This window comes from Mytilus californianus, unplaced genomic scaffold, assembly GCF_021869535.1.
Source record: "Mytilus californianus isolate M0D057914Y unplaced genomic scaffold, xbMytCali1.0.p SCAF_3, whole genome shotgun sequence".
In the NCBI taxonomy this organism is placed as follows: domain Eukaryota; kingdom Metazoa; phylum Mollusca; class Bivalvia; order Mytilida; family Mytilidae; genus Mytilus; species Mytilus californianus.
The window spans coordinates 112,766,674-112,784,343 of NW_026262679.1; the positions used below are offsets into that span (position 1 = coordinate 112,766,674).

General features: G+C 33.0%; 1 pseudogene; it reads left to right on the forward strand.

Annotated features, from left to right (window-relative positions):
- Positions 1–4,817: 4,817 nt before the first annotated feature.
- Positions 4,818–15,633, forward strand: LOC127735856 (uncharacterized; annotated as a pseudogene).
- The last annotated feature ends 2,037 nt before the right edge of the window (positions 15,634–17,670 follow it).

Here is a 17,670-nt window from a genome sequence, read left to right on the forward strand (position 1 = left end):
GTACACATCATTCTGACCAAGATCCGTCTTTGCTCTCACTCTTCAATGCCGCGTCCTTATACAGCAACTATTGGTTTAGTCTTTGGTGGTTTGGCCAGACAGTGGATCGAATCCGTGATCTCATGAAATCAAGCCAATCGTGCTACTTAGAAGACACTGATGTGGTTTGTCTTAGTTGGAATTGGATCTAGAGCAAAAGCACTGCCTGTTAAGCTGAAGATTAAATCATTCCAAATTGTTTGCAAGTTAAATTTTTTGTATCAAAACTGATTTAATTTTTCCGATGATTTCCATCCAAGTAGAGGGGATGTACCTGAGATATTTACATACTACTAATCGGTTAGAAGACCCATAATATCATATTTTCTATCATGCTAATTACACTTTCAGGTCATTATTTTCAACTCATTTAACTCAGACAAAATCCTCATTGAATGATCGATTGCTTGAAATATCCATTTCAGTTGTACTGTTAAAAAATGTATTCGTACGTCCAGTTACAACTATCTCATGAATATTGAGGATGATAATAAAATCAAACAATTAATCAGTTTTATAAAATATGTTGACAAAACAGCTTAACATAGACCTCTTAGAAAAAGGTTTGTTGAACAGAGTAAGAATTTAATCTCATCTTTGCTAATATTTAAGTGATTTTAAAACAATTTCCAGTCTGGTCATTTACTTTTGCATGTGTATCTTTTTTTATATAGATCATTGAAGAATCAAAACAGTTTGAAAGCTAAATCAAATACGAAATTGAAAAGCATTAAAACTAAAAATTCCGAAATTTATGTCAAATACAGCTTAACGAATCTATACACGAGATGGAAAATCTTTATCTTTTCGAAAAATTCAACAATTAACCAACTTGCAGTAAATTTACAGAAAAAAAAGAACGTATCAATAATATGTCAAGTCCACTAGCAGTAGCATTTAACAAAGCGAACATTGAAATATAATTAGTGACATTATTTCTTAATTTCTAAAGAAGCACTGGTTCTAGAAAAGGTATCAAGATTAAGGAATAGGCTGACGTCACAACAATGGTTTAATATTAAAAAAAATGTTTTGTTTATACATCATCTTTTTGTTATTTATAGCTTCATTTAGGGTTGGGAGAAAATGCATATTCCAACATATTTATGTCACATTTTTTCAAGTTAAAACATCATTGCTTACTGCATTCAAGATTTAATCTTTAAAAATACATTGATGACAATAACTGTTTATACAATTACAGTTCAACACGATCTGATCGACTGTGATTATCTGGTATTCATAATCTTGCATTTGATGAATTATATATATTTATTATCCGACTCCTTTTTATTTTTATCCGGTTCATTTTCAGCCAATGGTTCATTTTCAACGTTTTTTGTAGATATTGTCTTCTATATGTAATTCTTTTTGCAATTAACCCCACAAGAAGGTGAATAGTTATAAGAAAAAACAAATTTATGTCGATGTTGTGTGTTTTTGTATCCATAAGGAATGACAACATCCTGCATTAGGTCAGCAATATGAGGTTTGGTACAGTTCCTTTGTTGGTCCGAACTTCCCATAGTTTGTTTTAACTGATTAAAGGCTGACCCTGAAAAAAAAGGTTAATGGGTTTTTCTGCCTTCTCTCTAATATTAATTTATTTAATTGGTGTAGTAGCTCGACTTAAGCGTTTAAATCATACTCTGAATTTCCATTGTCTGTCATTAAATCCTCCTTGGGTGAAATTTCATTCTCATATTAATTTTTTATACCCTTCGGTTTTTATTTGTAAAATACTTTCATATATTTGTTTTAGAAGAAAATCCATGAAATTATTTTAATTGTTTCAAGTATGGAATTTACATTAATAGGAATAATGTTACGATATTTAAGCAGCACATTATTTTCTCTGAATACGTGATGTATCTCTGTTATTTTACGAATAATACTTAGCTATTTCATGTGTTTCTTTTTAACTGTTTCACTTAGATGATATATGCCACATAGCACATTGAAGAAACACTCAACTAGAATTTGACATTGTTTGTCATGAGTGGTGTTCAACAATGCAATTATCTGTTCATTTTCATGTGTTATTGAAAGCGACAAAAATGCAAATTAATTAAAATTGTTTAATCATTTCGATATAAAAATCTCTGGATGTTCCTCTTTGAAAATATTTATTCTAAATAAATATGTTTTATCTATATCCGTTTACAAATCTGTTATCCAATAACCAGCCTTTTCATCACCATACATGAAATAATTGAATTGACAAGGAAGAAAAAGCCTTCCTAAAACTGAGAGCTGATGTATGTCACGTTTGTTTTATTGACAGACTATTTATGTTATATTTAACGAAATTGTACGTATGCATTTCCCAGGAAGAAGGAAAATAGTCTGCATTAGAAATAGAACTTATCTTACAATGGTGTGATTTTATGGTAAACAAAAATACACTACTAGAATTGAAGTCTGACATAACAGATCATCATAGAATCATGTCTAGTTCTTTATTTTCTGACCATTTATGAAATTCTTCGCTGTTTGATAAAAATGCATGTTCATACTTTTTTGTCCATCTTTATAAACAAATCATGTTGAGTAGAGCATTATATAAATAACACATAGCTGAGAGGGTGATAGAGCAGATTGTTACCCCGAGAAAACATTATCAACTGAGGCGAAGCCAAGGTTGACAATGTCTTTTCGAGGGGTAACAATCTGCTCTATCACCCTCTCAGATATGTGTTATTTAAATTATACTGAATGTCATTACTGTCGATTAAATTTCAAATTCAAAGTAATAAACTATGACGTCTTGTACATAACAACCATCCGTATTTAATAAAGCGCACACTTGATCAAGCGTCTCCGTGAAGGGTAATAGAGTATTTGCCATAGGATAGAGTCGTATTTAATAAAGCGCACACTTGATCAAGCGTCTCCGTGATGGGTAATAGAGTATTTGCCATAGAATAGAGTTGTATTTAATAAAGCGCACACCTGATCAAACGTCTCCATGAAGGGTATTAGAGTAAATTAACACCCTCGTATTAGCCAATCAAAATATGGCATTTTAACGTGAAGTATAATAACATTAAATGGTTTTCTTTGGTGGTGTTGTGAACATGCATTTGGATTGAACTAGGACATTATATGTACTCCTAGTTTTCAGTGATGAGGTCCAACTAACGTAACACGGTGACTGAAATGGCATGAACATGGAACATTTTACCTCTCTGTCTTTTTGTTTGTTTGTTGATCCTTTAACAGACTAATAGATACTTTAATTAACTATAAATCATATAGTATTTTTTTTCATGTATGTCCATTCACTTTATTTCAAATCATGTTAAACCAATCGGAAGATCCCTGCATTCAAAAATAAATGCATGTTTCCGGAAAGAGCCTCAATAACAATAGATGCGGGTATAACCAAATGTTTCCAACGAAAGAAAAAAAAAAAAAACAACGTGGAAATATCCGATTATCAAAAAAAAATTTTAAAAAATTGACGAAGATAAACTCTTTACAAGTATTAAGAAAACATTATGTGAAAATATACATTTTTTCAAACACGATTACAATACAGTTTTTAATATAAATATGTATGATATTATTTTTACAATCTTACTGTGTAAAACGTCCTGTGAGATTTTTTCCCTTTGCATTATAATATAAACAGTTTTTTTTTATCGAAGTGTATCGAGGAACAGCACATGCAATAAGAACGAAAAAGTTATCGGCACTATTTTCTCACGTGTTCTCTGTATTTGTCTATATCTTGCACGTCCCTACGTGTCTACTCTGTGGTCCATGTTCAACTCGACATTCCTCACAGAACTTCTTTGAAAATTGTTGCACCGTTTCTTCTAATACCTCACCGAAGAAAAACAGTAGAACATTTGAAAGAAGTTTTCCCCCGTGCTTTTTGTTTCTACTATTATCTCAGTGTTTGTCTATTAAGGTGTGAAGAAATGAGATGTTTTCTTTAGATTGCAACGTTTCTTCCAATGTGTGCATTTCCTCTTTGCTTGCCCACCCCTTTTATTATTTCACCAAACAACTTGTTTCTCTTTATATGTATTTTTCTTTGACCTTCTATATTTTTTTTTCTGGAGAACAAAATTCACCTATATTTCCTGTATTTAAGAAAAATACAGGAAATATAGCGGAAGCTCCAGGACATTCAAAATTAGTTGCAAACCCAGTTGAATGACCAGAAACTTCAAGGCCAGGTAGTAGTTCTACACTTGGTATTTCAAACCAACAGACATATGTTTTAAAACAGAAATTGTTTTTGGCCTCAAATTAGTCTTTTCTTATATGAACTGTCATGCAATAGAAGTTCCTTCATAATATAAGTTCCTATGGAAGAAATATTCTGTAATATTATTTCCACTGGGATAAAATTAAAAAAAATAATAATTCTATGTGCTTCATTGCTCAATAGCTAGATATTTTCTATAGCAGAACAAAACAGTGATGTATTCTTTTAAATCATGATTTGCATTTATATACTTTCATAGATTCCTATTATTTTGTCACTTTATTTATTTTAAATTAAAAGGTGCTTAACAGCCTGATATTCTATATCACATTTTAAAAATATCATTGCTTACTACGTTCAAGATTTAATTTCCAATAATACATTTATGAATGATTGTCTATACAAGTAGTTGAACACGATCTGACCGATCGTGATTTGTTGGTATTCATTATGTTAAATCTAATAAATTAATCTTAAAACTAATTGTTTTAAAGTCACGTTAATATGTTACTATGTAGTGCATCGATTATAAATATTGAATGTGTATTTAAAGCAAATGTATGCCACTGGGGATCTACAATTAAAAACAATTGAATATGTGATAGGTCACAATTTATTGGTTAAAATATAAATATGTGTAAGAAGTAAAAAAGATATACGACTATATGCATGATTGCAAATGCAACAGAATTATGGTAAATACAGTGTGAAATGCTTGTGACTAGATTAAATAACATCATACTGCAGTATGCAGTTTCTCCACTAGATTCTTTGGTTTACGGACATAATTAACTCGAGTTTTTTTATCTTTAAAAAGAAGTCAACTTTGTTATTTCCGAAGATTTGCATTTGAGATGAAGACGAAGGAATAGAGTAGAGTATATATAATTATTATATTGATTACGTCCTTCGACAAATTAAATAGTAAAGGTAATTATACATTCAGTATAGTTTGTGGATATCAATAATGTGAAACATGTACCATAAACTACTGATGGGTTGTAGTTTGCCTGATGTACAGTGGCAAATATTTCATGCATATTCAGTACGAGAAGAAATTTAAAATTCATACCATAACGTTAACGGTAACAATTTTACATATAAAAACGAAATAGGAAACAATAGAAATGTTCTGCAAGGTAGGTTGAGCGGGATGACAGGCGTGAAATCTGGACTGCCAATAAAAGTTGAGGTGTTTTGTTAGAGGAAGACTTTTTACGTAACACTCAGAGAGTTGTTGGAAGGGTTTTAATTCTCTCTCTCTCTCTCTCTCTCTCTCTCTCTCTCATCGGACTTTACGTCCCCATTCCGACTGGACGTAGCTGTGTAGCCTTTTTACTACCGGAAGGTAGAAGTCCAGGAATTACCATATTTCTATACCTCATTGAACCCTCTTGATTGTATATTTCAGTTAATTAGTGTTTCTACTATACTGCACTTTCCATACGTTTTGTAGTTTATATAAAAATGCTGACAATTTTGCTACAAGTAAAGTTCTTTATATTGGTTTCATTCACCTCTTATTTCAGAAACAACTTGGCGGGAGATGCCTTATACATATATATTCACTAGACTCCTGGCATTAGTGTTTGTTGTAGACTTTATAAACACAGCAGGACTTACCAACCAGGAGGTAGCACAGTTTCAAGTTAGTGGTAACTACGAAGCATCTGTATCCGTAGACAGCTCAAACTCTGAGTAGTAAGTATATCAAATTAATTTACTCTATCCGTAAACAGCTCAAACTGGGAGTAGTACGTATAAGTTAATCAACTCTATGCGTAGACAGCTCCTATTCGGAGTAGTTAGTATAAATTAATCAACTGTATCCGTAGACAGTTCCAACTCGGAGAAGTAGGAACTGTATCCATTATGCATTGAAGTCAAAACCAAAGATAAGTTTATCTTAGTTAGTGTTTGTTACAGATCGCCGACCGTAACGGCGAATGAACGTCGAAAATTCACTGATAACTTTAATGCAGTCGTCGAAAATATGAAATCACGCAGCCCAGATGTTTGCTTGATTTTAGGGGACTTCAACGACCGGTGTGTTTCATGGTTTGATAGTCATGGTCACAGCGAGTTCGGTCTATCCCTTTTTAATCTGGCATATAGGTATGGTCTATCACAAGTAATTGATGAACCGACCCAGTATACAAACAGCAGTGCAACACTGTTAGACCATATATTTACTGACAATGAACGTTGTGTATCGAACTTCGGGGTTAGTCCCCCCTTACTTAATCTCGACCATTGCATTATTTTTTTGTAAACTATCCCTTAACCTTAGTAAACTGCGTGCCTTTCAGCGTCGTGTTTGGGATTACAAGTCAGCTGATTTTAATAGTCTGAATACTGCATTATATAACGCTCCCTTTGATTCCGCATATGAAATTTTTTACGATGTAAACGACATTGCTAGCTATACGATTGATCTTATCACCTCCGCTTTTTCTGAATTTATACCGAATAAAATTGTAACTATTCGTAACAAGGATAAACCATGGATGAGTAACGAGGTTAGGCAAGCGATTCGAAAGCGTGAACGGTGCTTCAAAAAATATCAACAGACAAGGAGAGACGAAGACAAGTTATATCACATAGTTGCTAGGAGAGAGGTCAATCGCTTAAAAAGAGACGCAAAACAAATGTATGAAACTAATATCATTCGTTCATTTTCTAGAGAAAACCTAAATCCTAGGAAATTTTAGTCCCTTAGCAAATCTGTTTTAGGTTGCAATTCAGAAAGAACTACCCCCCCTTTGTAAGAAAACATGAATCTGATATCTAATGATCTTGAAAAGGCAAAACTTCTAAACTGTTATTTTTCTGCACAGATGCATTTAGGCGCAACTTTTTGGACGTTTTGGTCCTCGGTGCTCTTCAGCTTTGTACTTGTTTTGGCTTTCAAACTTTTTTCATCTGAGCGTCACTGGTTAGTCTTGTGTGGACGGGACGCACGTCTGGCGTATTAAATTTTAAACCTATTACCTTTTGTTAGCTATTATTTGTGTGTTTCTTTGTCCTATATGTTTTCCCATTTATTTGTATTGTAGTCCTGTCATGTAATGTTGTCATTTTAATGTTATATTTAACATTGCCATAAAAGCGGGAGGTTTGGCATGCCACAAAACCAGGTTCAACCCACCATTTTTTTCTTAAAATGTCCTGTACCAAGTCAGGAAAATGGCCATTGTTACATTATAGTTCGTTTCTGTGTGTGTGTTACATTTTAATGTTGTGTTTTTGTTGTGTCGTTGTTCTCCTCTTATATTTGATGCGTTTCCCTCAGTTTTAGTTTGTAACCCGGATTTGTTTTTATCTCTATCGATTTATGAGTTTCGAACAGCGGTATACTACTGTTGACTTTATTTAGGTCAACATGAAAACGACTTGCCCGCTCAACCGCCATTATCTTTTCTAACTGGGGAGCGACTTCAGGAGATAACGGCTGTTGAATCAGATGTTCTTAAATATTTACGTCAATCTAACCCACGTAAGACATGTGGCCCAGATGGTATATCAAACTATATTCTAAAGTACTGTGCTCAATCTCTGTATAAACCACTCACCAAACTGTTCAATTTCTCACTTCGTTGTGGAGTATATCCATCTCTCATGAAAGTATCTAATGTGTGTCCAGTGTACAACAATAAAGGCGATAACAATATGATGTCTGATTATCGACCTATTGCTCTACTATCATCTTTGTCCAAGATCCTTGAGAAAATCATCTATAAGGCTATCTATGAGTTCTGTGAATTTAATGATTTACTGATCACATAGTATTCAGGCTTTAAGAAAAACGATTCAACAGTGAATCAACTAATTACTATTACTCATGAAATTTACAGGTCATTTAATAAATAACGGTAAAGATGTATGTACAATCTAAGGCCTTTGATAAAGTTTGGCACACAGGTCTTGTTTTCAAACTTAAACAATTTGGCATATGTGATTCACTTTTGTCTCTTATAGAACTTGGAGTTGTAAGTATAAATTAATCAACTGTATCCATAGACAGCTCAAACTCGGAGTAGTGAGTATAAATTAATCAACTATATCCATAGACAGCTCAAACTCGGAGTAGTAAGTATAAATTAATCAACTGTATCCATAGACAACTCAAACTGGGAGTAGTACGTATAGATTAAATAATCAACTGTATCCATAGACAGCTCAAACTCGGAGTAGTAAGTATAGATTAATCAACTGTATCCATAGACAACTCAAACCGCTTTCCGTTTCAAAAATGAAGTGGATGTAAGACGATATTAGCGACATCTCTGTTAAATACATTGCCTTAATGTCAAAACTCGAGGCTCGGTTGCGGTCTATTTATATTGAATATCGTAGTTAACATTTCGGAAGTGACTTTATAAAAAATTGTACTACTGCATTGAACAGATATCAATACTAAAACAAACTGAATATAGTCCACAACGTTTTGTGTTTGAACCAGCTGACATAGCTGTCAAAAACATATTTAAGAATAATAAGATGTTTTATTACTACAATTCATGGCCCTTGATGGTTAACATAACATTGACATTTACAGACATTTCAATATAATTTAATTAAACAGTTCTAGATGAAACAATAAACTGTTCATGTACCTAAACAAATTTACATAATTACTATTTTACACATGTCCATTCATAAAAAAAAAATTTTTGCATGAAAGTTTATAGGAATTTGTTTTGAATATATTGATATACTGACAGCAAAAAGTTTCTTTTGAAAGAATGAGTATATTCAGAGGTGATATCACCAAGTAATCAAGAGATAAAAAGTAAGAAAAATTCTTTTCTGGCAATAAGTGAAAAATTAAGTAGTGTGTCAGTTATAGAAAAGTAGTCCATCATGCATTGCAAATCGTTCAGTGAATTGGTCAATCGCCAAAATAAATAAAAAAATGCTTTATTTTGTCACCAATACATGCATTGACGGGGGCATAAGTATGCTAAATAATACATGTCCGTATAAGGAAATGTGACCGACCTGTTAAATGCAGCTGTTCTGTTGATTTAAAAAAACGATTGGACGGATCACAGCGATTTGATTTAGAATTGTACTTATTTTTTTTTTAAATTTGTGCTTCAGTATCTATCCTTGAATTAAATATGTTGTAACGTGTAACGGGCGATCAATGGATCCGTACCTGAATAAATTGGGATTTCAAGTGTTAAACTCAATTTTGCACCACAACAAGTTGTCCTATTTAAAACGATTAACACACCCTTAAATGAATTCACAATGTCAAATATATACGCTACACAATGCACATAAATCAAAATGCAAGGTGAAGTACCTCATTCACAATGCATAAACACAATGTTTCATAACAGAATATATATATATACAATGTCACTATGCAATCACTAAGCAACACGTATTAGGCCTGATTATTCACAATGTCACTAATAGATCACTATGCAACATGCATCAGGCACTTTATTAAACAATGTCACCAACGGATTATTATGCAACATGCATCGGATGAATATCACACAAAACGTATGAACACATTAGCACATATATACAACATCTATTAACAATATCCACCAATTTGTAATATCACCTTATGAATGTTCACTTAACCACAATAACACAATGACACAATGACACTTGCACAAATGCTTCAATGCACAAGGAATTTATATGAACACAGCTCAACTCAGACACTAATTATCACTATGAACGAAATGAATATTCTCCAAACTGGTAAGATTAAACACAGTGCACTTTCACTTATACACTTCCACAATATAACAACTTGCAACACCAGCAAGTATACACCTTGTACTTTCACTGTACAATAACTTATTATATAACTTTCACTTTATAACACAATCACTATTCCAATTATTCACATATAAACACTATTTATATCCTTTGGAATCACTAAATTCACTTTACTTACCAGTTGGAATATACTCCTTGAAGTTTATCCTTCAAGGGTCCACATAATACTGACGGCGTTTCACTGTCTTGAGCTGGTTTATATACTACCATCTGGATCAGTCCGTTATACTTAAATGGGATGGTAAGGTAAAATCAAGCACGTACCAACTATAGGGTTGTTTTTAACAGACGGTGTACCAACCATGGAGAAACTTGAATACATATAGAAACACAATTGATAGAAAGGACAACTGGTATTTCACACCAAAATAAATGAACAATGACCGATTTCCGTTACACTACCCACGCCTCAAAAATCATGCGTCCCGCATGATGTACATTCCTCACTATCCATTGATACAACCAGTACTACACACAGGTTTCAACATATACAACTAAAGACTGGGCAACAAGAACCCCACAAAAAAACGTTCACATTCGATGAAAAAAGGACGAGATTGTTATTGTTTGTTTTGGAGTTTTAAAAAAAATATTCTTTTATTCGCATTATGGATGCAGTTCTTTTTGCGTCAATTGCTATTTCATATCATTTATTTTCAGATGTATTAAATGCACCGAAATCTAAATCTAAAAACTAATTCTGTACATTAGCTATGTTATATTTCTATAGTTTTAATCTTACAGCATTCAAGGAAATTATCTTAGTTTGTAATCATCTGTACATAAGTTATGTTATATTTCTATGATTTTAATCTTACAGCATTCAAGGAAATTATCCTAGTTTGTAATCATCCCAAAAAAGTTTTTTTTAATTTTTTTTCGATCGCAATAACTTTTAAGTAGTTTATTCAAAAACAAAACTAAATGTACATATTAATTGTTTTTATTAGTTACGTTATAAGTGCTTCTGGAATACCCGATCACGCGTGGGAGGAAGTAAATCCAAACACACCATCAAACCAAAATTACAACATAAAGATTCCAAAGACACCTACAGTAGCAACAACGAAAGCATGTGTACCATTTGGAAAGATAGGTCTGACGAGAACAGGAGTAGCAATATATAACCCGCTGGCCGCTGGATCGGTCAATGCTGTAGAAGGAGACAGCGCAGAAACTTTTGACAGTTGTGATGGGCATGCGTCGCCTGACGGAGCATACATTACCACAAAATTCCCAATAGTTGTCTATATAATAATACTGTAGATGAACTTATTGGTGTGGCGTTTGATGGTTTTCCTATCTATGGACCTAATGTATCAGATATTACTGATAGATGGATAAACTCGACGGACTTAGATTCCTGTCATGGAAGAGAAGTTAATAGCGAATATAGATATCACGTCACCGAACAGTGGCCATATTTTCTTGGATGTTACCATGGGACTGTTTACGACGACGTTGTCTCAGTTACTTATGACTGCGATTTATCATCAAATGGTACGCTATTATAACATTTTACATTTTAATCGGACTATTGAATATCGTAGTAAACATTTCGGCAGTGACTTTATACAAAACTGTACTACTGCATTAAACTAAAACAAACTGAAAATAGTATTGTGTTTGAACCAGCTGACATGGCTGTCAAAAACATATTTAAGAATAATAAGATGTTTTATTACTACAATTCATGGCCCTTGATGGGTAACATAACATTGACATTTACAGACATTTCAATATAATTTAATTAAACAGTTCTAGATGAAACAATAAACTGTTCATATGTACCTAAACATATTTATATGCTATCATTTTAAGATTCCCGCCATATTGTTACGGCCAGAAATCACCTTTAAATTGAAGCCAACAAAAGACAAAATCAATAATAAATTCAACAAGATTTATTATACAATTTTACAAGAAATATTATACAAATTGAAATGTCAACTGTCAAAATATCTGAATGTCCGATCCTAGTCTTTTCTTTATCCGGAATTCTTCTCCTAACTGTTGCGGAACCCAAACGGAATATTGTGTCCAATAAGTTCACAAACTAGTATGATGTTGTAGAATTTACCCATAAACAACTCCAGTGATCCTTTGAGAATACTTGTATATTTCTGTTTAAGTCTAATTTTGGTGTCTGTATATATAGTTACCACGGACACTTCTAGAACACTGTAGAAGGGTAACTTCTAGAAATCTGTAGATAAATCGTTATACAACCATGTATGAGATGTGCTATAGGTACCTATGAGACAGCTATTATCCAGAGCCGAACTGACGTGATGTAAGCAACTATTATGTAACCGTACGGCTTTCAACTATGAGCAATATCCAAACCGTACAGTCAGCTTTAACATACTCTTCATGAAACAACTCAAACGAGAAAACTAACGGTCTGATCAATGCTATAACAATAAACGAAAAACATATATGACAGACATCAACCAACAACAGCCACTAGGCTACTTGTCTCGAATACCGGAGATTGTTGGTTCCAACACCAACCGGGTAAACTAAAATTTTAGAATTGATTTTTGCTGATACTTGATTAATATAAAATAAGCATAAGCATGATGCATTGAGGAGACGGAGCAAAGAATTGTAAGCTACCATCGACACAGCTTATTGGTCTTGTTTAAAACAGGGGTTATTCATATCTCATGATTATGTTACCGTCCTGAATGTGTATGCTATATTTGCCACTACATGTTTAACAACACTTATTTATTTATTTATTTTAGACTGGAATCAATGGGTGTATTACCTGTGTGAATGTCCAGAAGGAACCGGTACTGTATCTACAAATAATGATTGTAATCCGCCCCCACCACCAGGGCAGCAGTGTCCTAACTCTATCTCTAACTCTAACTCTAAGTCATCACTATTAAGTCCATGGACACATTTATATAGTATTGTACTTCTTTTTTCAGCCATTATTTTAGAATACCCGCAAGAAAGAGAAAATATGAAAATGACGAACAGTTTCAGAATAATTTTCACGTCATGTTATATTGTCTTCTTTCTATTAGAAAAAAAGAACAATAATTTCTGACATACAAACATGTTTCGATGGCCTAAAAATGGACATCTGCTTTTCAGAGTTGCCGCCCGTAGTACATACAGTTCATAGTAAGGTGATCTAGATTACTTTTATTGTTCGGACGTGGGTAATTTTTTAGATAAGATTGGGAAAAAATCTTTTACAGACGTTATGAATAAGCATTCGTTTTACTTGATAAAATTTCAAATTAATAATATGAATTGTGTAGAAAAGTGTTAGATTTAAGGTTTGAGTTTTTTTGGGTTTTTTTTTTGTTTGTCTTTTTTATGGATGACGGCTACAGATTTCATATAATATATGAATATGAACTTGTTATTGCAATGTACTTTCACGACAAAACCAATGTATTATACCATTTTAGCGTTAATGTACATGTAATTATTAGACTTTTAATTATTAGTAACTATCTTAGTATCCCGCTGTCCCAGCTCGTTCCCTGTTGTAAAGAGATAATTTAACAATGAAATAAATATATATATTCAGAAAAACTTTTTTCATTAAAAGATACCATGATTTTCAAGTCCTTTATATTTTTTTCATAAAATGTCGTGTTCGTTGCTTTTCGAAATGTTTTAAGAAGATGTGTTCTTTGACATTTTTAAATGTTTTGCAAATCAACATAAATTTTTCTAATATATTTTTTAGAGAATATCAGATTACCAGATTGCTTCTGTGTAATTTAGTGTGCTCTTACAACACCTTTTCACCAATGGGACTCGTTGACGGTTTATAAAAATATACAGCCTCGTCCGAAAGTTTAAATCAATGACATCTGTGGAAGTAAATACTGAGCTGCCTGTTAGAGCAAGATCCTTTCTAGTTGCTCTTGCTAGTGGCGTTGGCGTAACTGTACGGGATGTAAAGATAGAAAGGGGTTTTCTACATATATGTCGTAGAAAAGTTCATAGACCAGATGTGGATATACCTAACATACTAGAAACTCTAGGAAGTAATTATTTGCATAGAATTAGAATATAAGCAAATGTGCTACGAATGCTGGGATCTTACGAGTTTCCCTACATGCATATCGTTCATGGTCGGAGTGTCGAGTTAATGTCGCAAATGTCCTTCAAAGTTCGAAAAAATTACACTAATGCTGACTCTCATCAAACCACCGAACATGACTTTATATAATCAAATCTCCTATTTAAAAAAAAATTAATTTAGGCCCCTTATAGCTCTTCACGTGTTTCAGTACCTAAACATCCTTGGTTTTTATAAAGTGTTATTTTCATCTTTTTTAACACAATTTATTTTAGAGAAGGCGATTAAAATCGTGATTGTGGAATCGATGTTAAGTGTGGATTGCTCATGATGGTTGTTTCATGAAGACTGTTTGAAGGGCACATTTTTCGATATATAGTTTTGCTTGACACTAAACGATATCGTTCTTACAAAAAGGTCCACATTGTGTCGAGTTTTTGGATATTTTTACAATATCACTTTGCCAAAAAACAACTAAAATTATTGTATTTGTTCTACAATGAACGACTAAGTAAATAAACAAAATGAATGTCAAATGATTTTAGAAATATTCAGTAATATATCTAAATTTATTAAGGAACGGTTGCGTTTATTAAGTTTTATTTGTGCATAATAGAGTTTTCTTACAATTTGACGTACGCTTTCAGACGAATCATGCGTAAGACTCGTTTTAGGGATCCTTTATTTTGACATATTTATGTAATGTTAATCGAAGCGTCATGGAATTCAATGGCGTTTCACCTTAATCATGTTAATGTTTGCCTATCAAGGGCCATTTCAACGACACGTGTTAAACTTGATTATTCATGAGATATAGGAATTTCGGGACGTACAAAAGGTAAAAATATAATACCACCAGGGGAAAGGAGATAATTCTTTCTGTAAAATATCCTAGATATAACGTCAGAAGAAAAAAACAATAAAAGATTGTGCTCACAACCCCGCTTCTCCCTGGGTAACACCCATTGTCGCCTTGTGATGTGTCAATACACCCGAGTTAGGCTCGCCTATGAAACCGTTCTTCAAGCGTGCAATTGCGTATTCGTCCTGAACATTCATGAAATATTTGCCACTGGACGTTAAGCGACCAATAATCATCAATTTTCCTAGCATGTTTCCTGCTTAATCGTCATTATTAAATCCAGAATATATGTAGTGTAAGATTGCCGATTTATTTTCTTGATATACCTTTAAGTGTTAAAATGTGTATGTAAATGAACAAAACAATCTCTATAATTAGTTGATCTATAATTAGAGCTCAAGGGCGGATTTAGAAGTGAGGCGCACCCGAATGCCTCTACTCAGCAGACACATGCCTAGCTTCCTATTCTAGATCTTCGCCTTGGTCTATTATATATAACTAAGTCAGAGAAAGAGACGGTTTAATTTTCCAAAACACCAAAGTTTTCCGTTTTTTCTTTGAATATAACTTGTTTGTTTTTCATTTGTTTTTTTACCATTTATTGCTTGTTATACAGTGTGAACTATGTATCATTCATATTAAACTTTACTTGCATTGGTGTTGATGATCATCTATTTGTTGGTTTGCTGTTGTCCAGTGGACATTTATCCTAGATTTAACTACTAGTAGTAAAATCAAAGCTGTTTGTGAGGGTGTGCGTGTGTTAATTTTTCCCCCTCCCCATGGAATTGACATAGGATTTTACATGTTCGCTCGTGTTAACATCTTCTGTAAATGCTAAATGCACCACTGATTTGTTCACAATTATTAGTTGATTAAAACAAATGAATGACGTGTAAAAGAATGATCCCAAATCAGTTGCGTATCTAGCATTAACTGAAGATATTACAAGTTGAAAAACAGTGGAATACTGAGGCAACGACCATTAACTTCCAAGGGGACTATAGTATTTGTTCCGTCTTACATTTGTTTCCTGCGATCGCGAGAGTCAAATTACTTTTTTTCACATTCAACCTTAACATTAACAGAAAAAAACTTCATCGCAAAATCTTTTTTTTTCCAGATTTATTTCACTTTACTTTTTCAAAACATTGCAGCAACCTTGCCTTGCAAATCTCGATTATCCACGTTGACAATTTGATGGTAGCATATTCATTAAAAATAAAAAAAATAGAAATAATTGTGAATCTTGTCGTTAAATTTAGAGTATCATACTTTAATCATTTCAGTAAAAATGTTAATTGTGAAACGCATGCTTGAATAATTCCCGCGCAAATGTGTGTAATCGTGGTTAAAATAAGTAACGTTCGGACGTAAGTGTATTTGAAACTATTTTTCATTATTTTCAGATATTAAAAGCGTTTTTTTTATTTGCTATATGCTTAAATTTTTAAAGATACGTTTGATTCAGAGAATGCTGTTTTACCGGATAAAACAAAGACTCTAAGCGTTACCGTGGAAATGCAATACATGCTCCCTTTACGTTCGTTCGTACCTTTCGTCAAAGTTTAAGAAAGCTCTAGTGTGAAGAAAGAATGTGAATGGAAGAGAAAACAACACAAATACAGAATAAAGACAAAGATACAATAAACAGACTACAAAACACTACACAGAAAATTCAAGGTTGAGCAATACTAACTCCACAAAACACCTTGGATTAAGTCACGTGTTTAGGAAAGGCAAGCAGTTCCTGCTAATAATGGCAACCCGTGATGTTTCTTGATGAAAGATATACAAAAAAAATCGGTCGGTGATGGCAGAATGAAAAAGGGTGACAGGGTTGTGGTTCTATGGAAACAGTAGTGGAAAACGTATTTTGTAAGTGAAGTGTTTCTTCGTTGTAGTTGCTGGAATGCAATGCACTGTATAGGTAACATAGCTGTAATCAGTATTGAGAACGTAAAAGTACTAGTAGTTCTTTTGATGTTGTTGGTTGCTACAACTCACAAATAAATTTGTATGAATAAAACCTTTTCTGTAAAAGATATATGAATAGACAATAGGTGAATTTAAATCTGAAAACTCGATGGACTCGGAGAAAGGTGCATCGAAACTAATAAACAACAGAAAAGTTGGTTGGGTAAAAGTTTTCACGTACAGCAGTCAAACACAAACTGTTCTAAAGAATTGTTGCACGGATTTTGTAAATTATGGAGAACGGGGACATCTCCCAATATATGTGTCATTGAATTGATGATTTCATACAGTCCAGACATGATGAATATTAAAACCATACATGCTCATATATTGCTGTTCTTCATCTTGAAATTTTGAATGTTTAAGCGAAAATTTACCACTATAGAACAAAGAATCCAACTCCAGTTGATCATATACTTCCTTTGGATCGATTACCCCTAATATCAAAATCTCCAAGGGCATTATCATAGGTTGTGTAGTATAATGTTTTGCAATGACATTTGATTAACATCCTGAGAAAGGACTTAAGACCATTATACGTTTAAGATTTTTCAATTTTAAGTAGGCTAGTAAATATACTAGTTTCAATAATTTAAAGAAGTAGCTAAAGCTGTCTGTCACGAATTTCCTTCTGGAAATTTGTAAAATAACAAAATTATTTATTTAAATATCACTTATTCTGTAAGTGTTACACTGCTTTAAATATCTACTCAA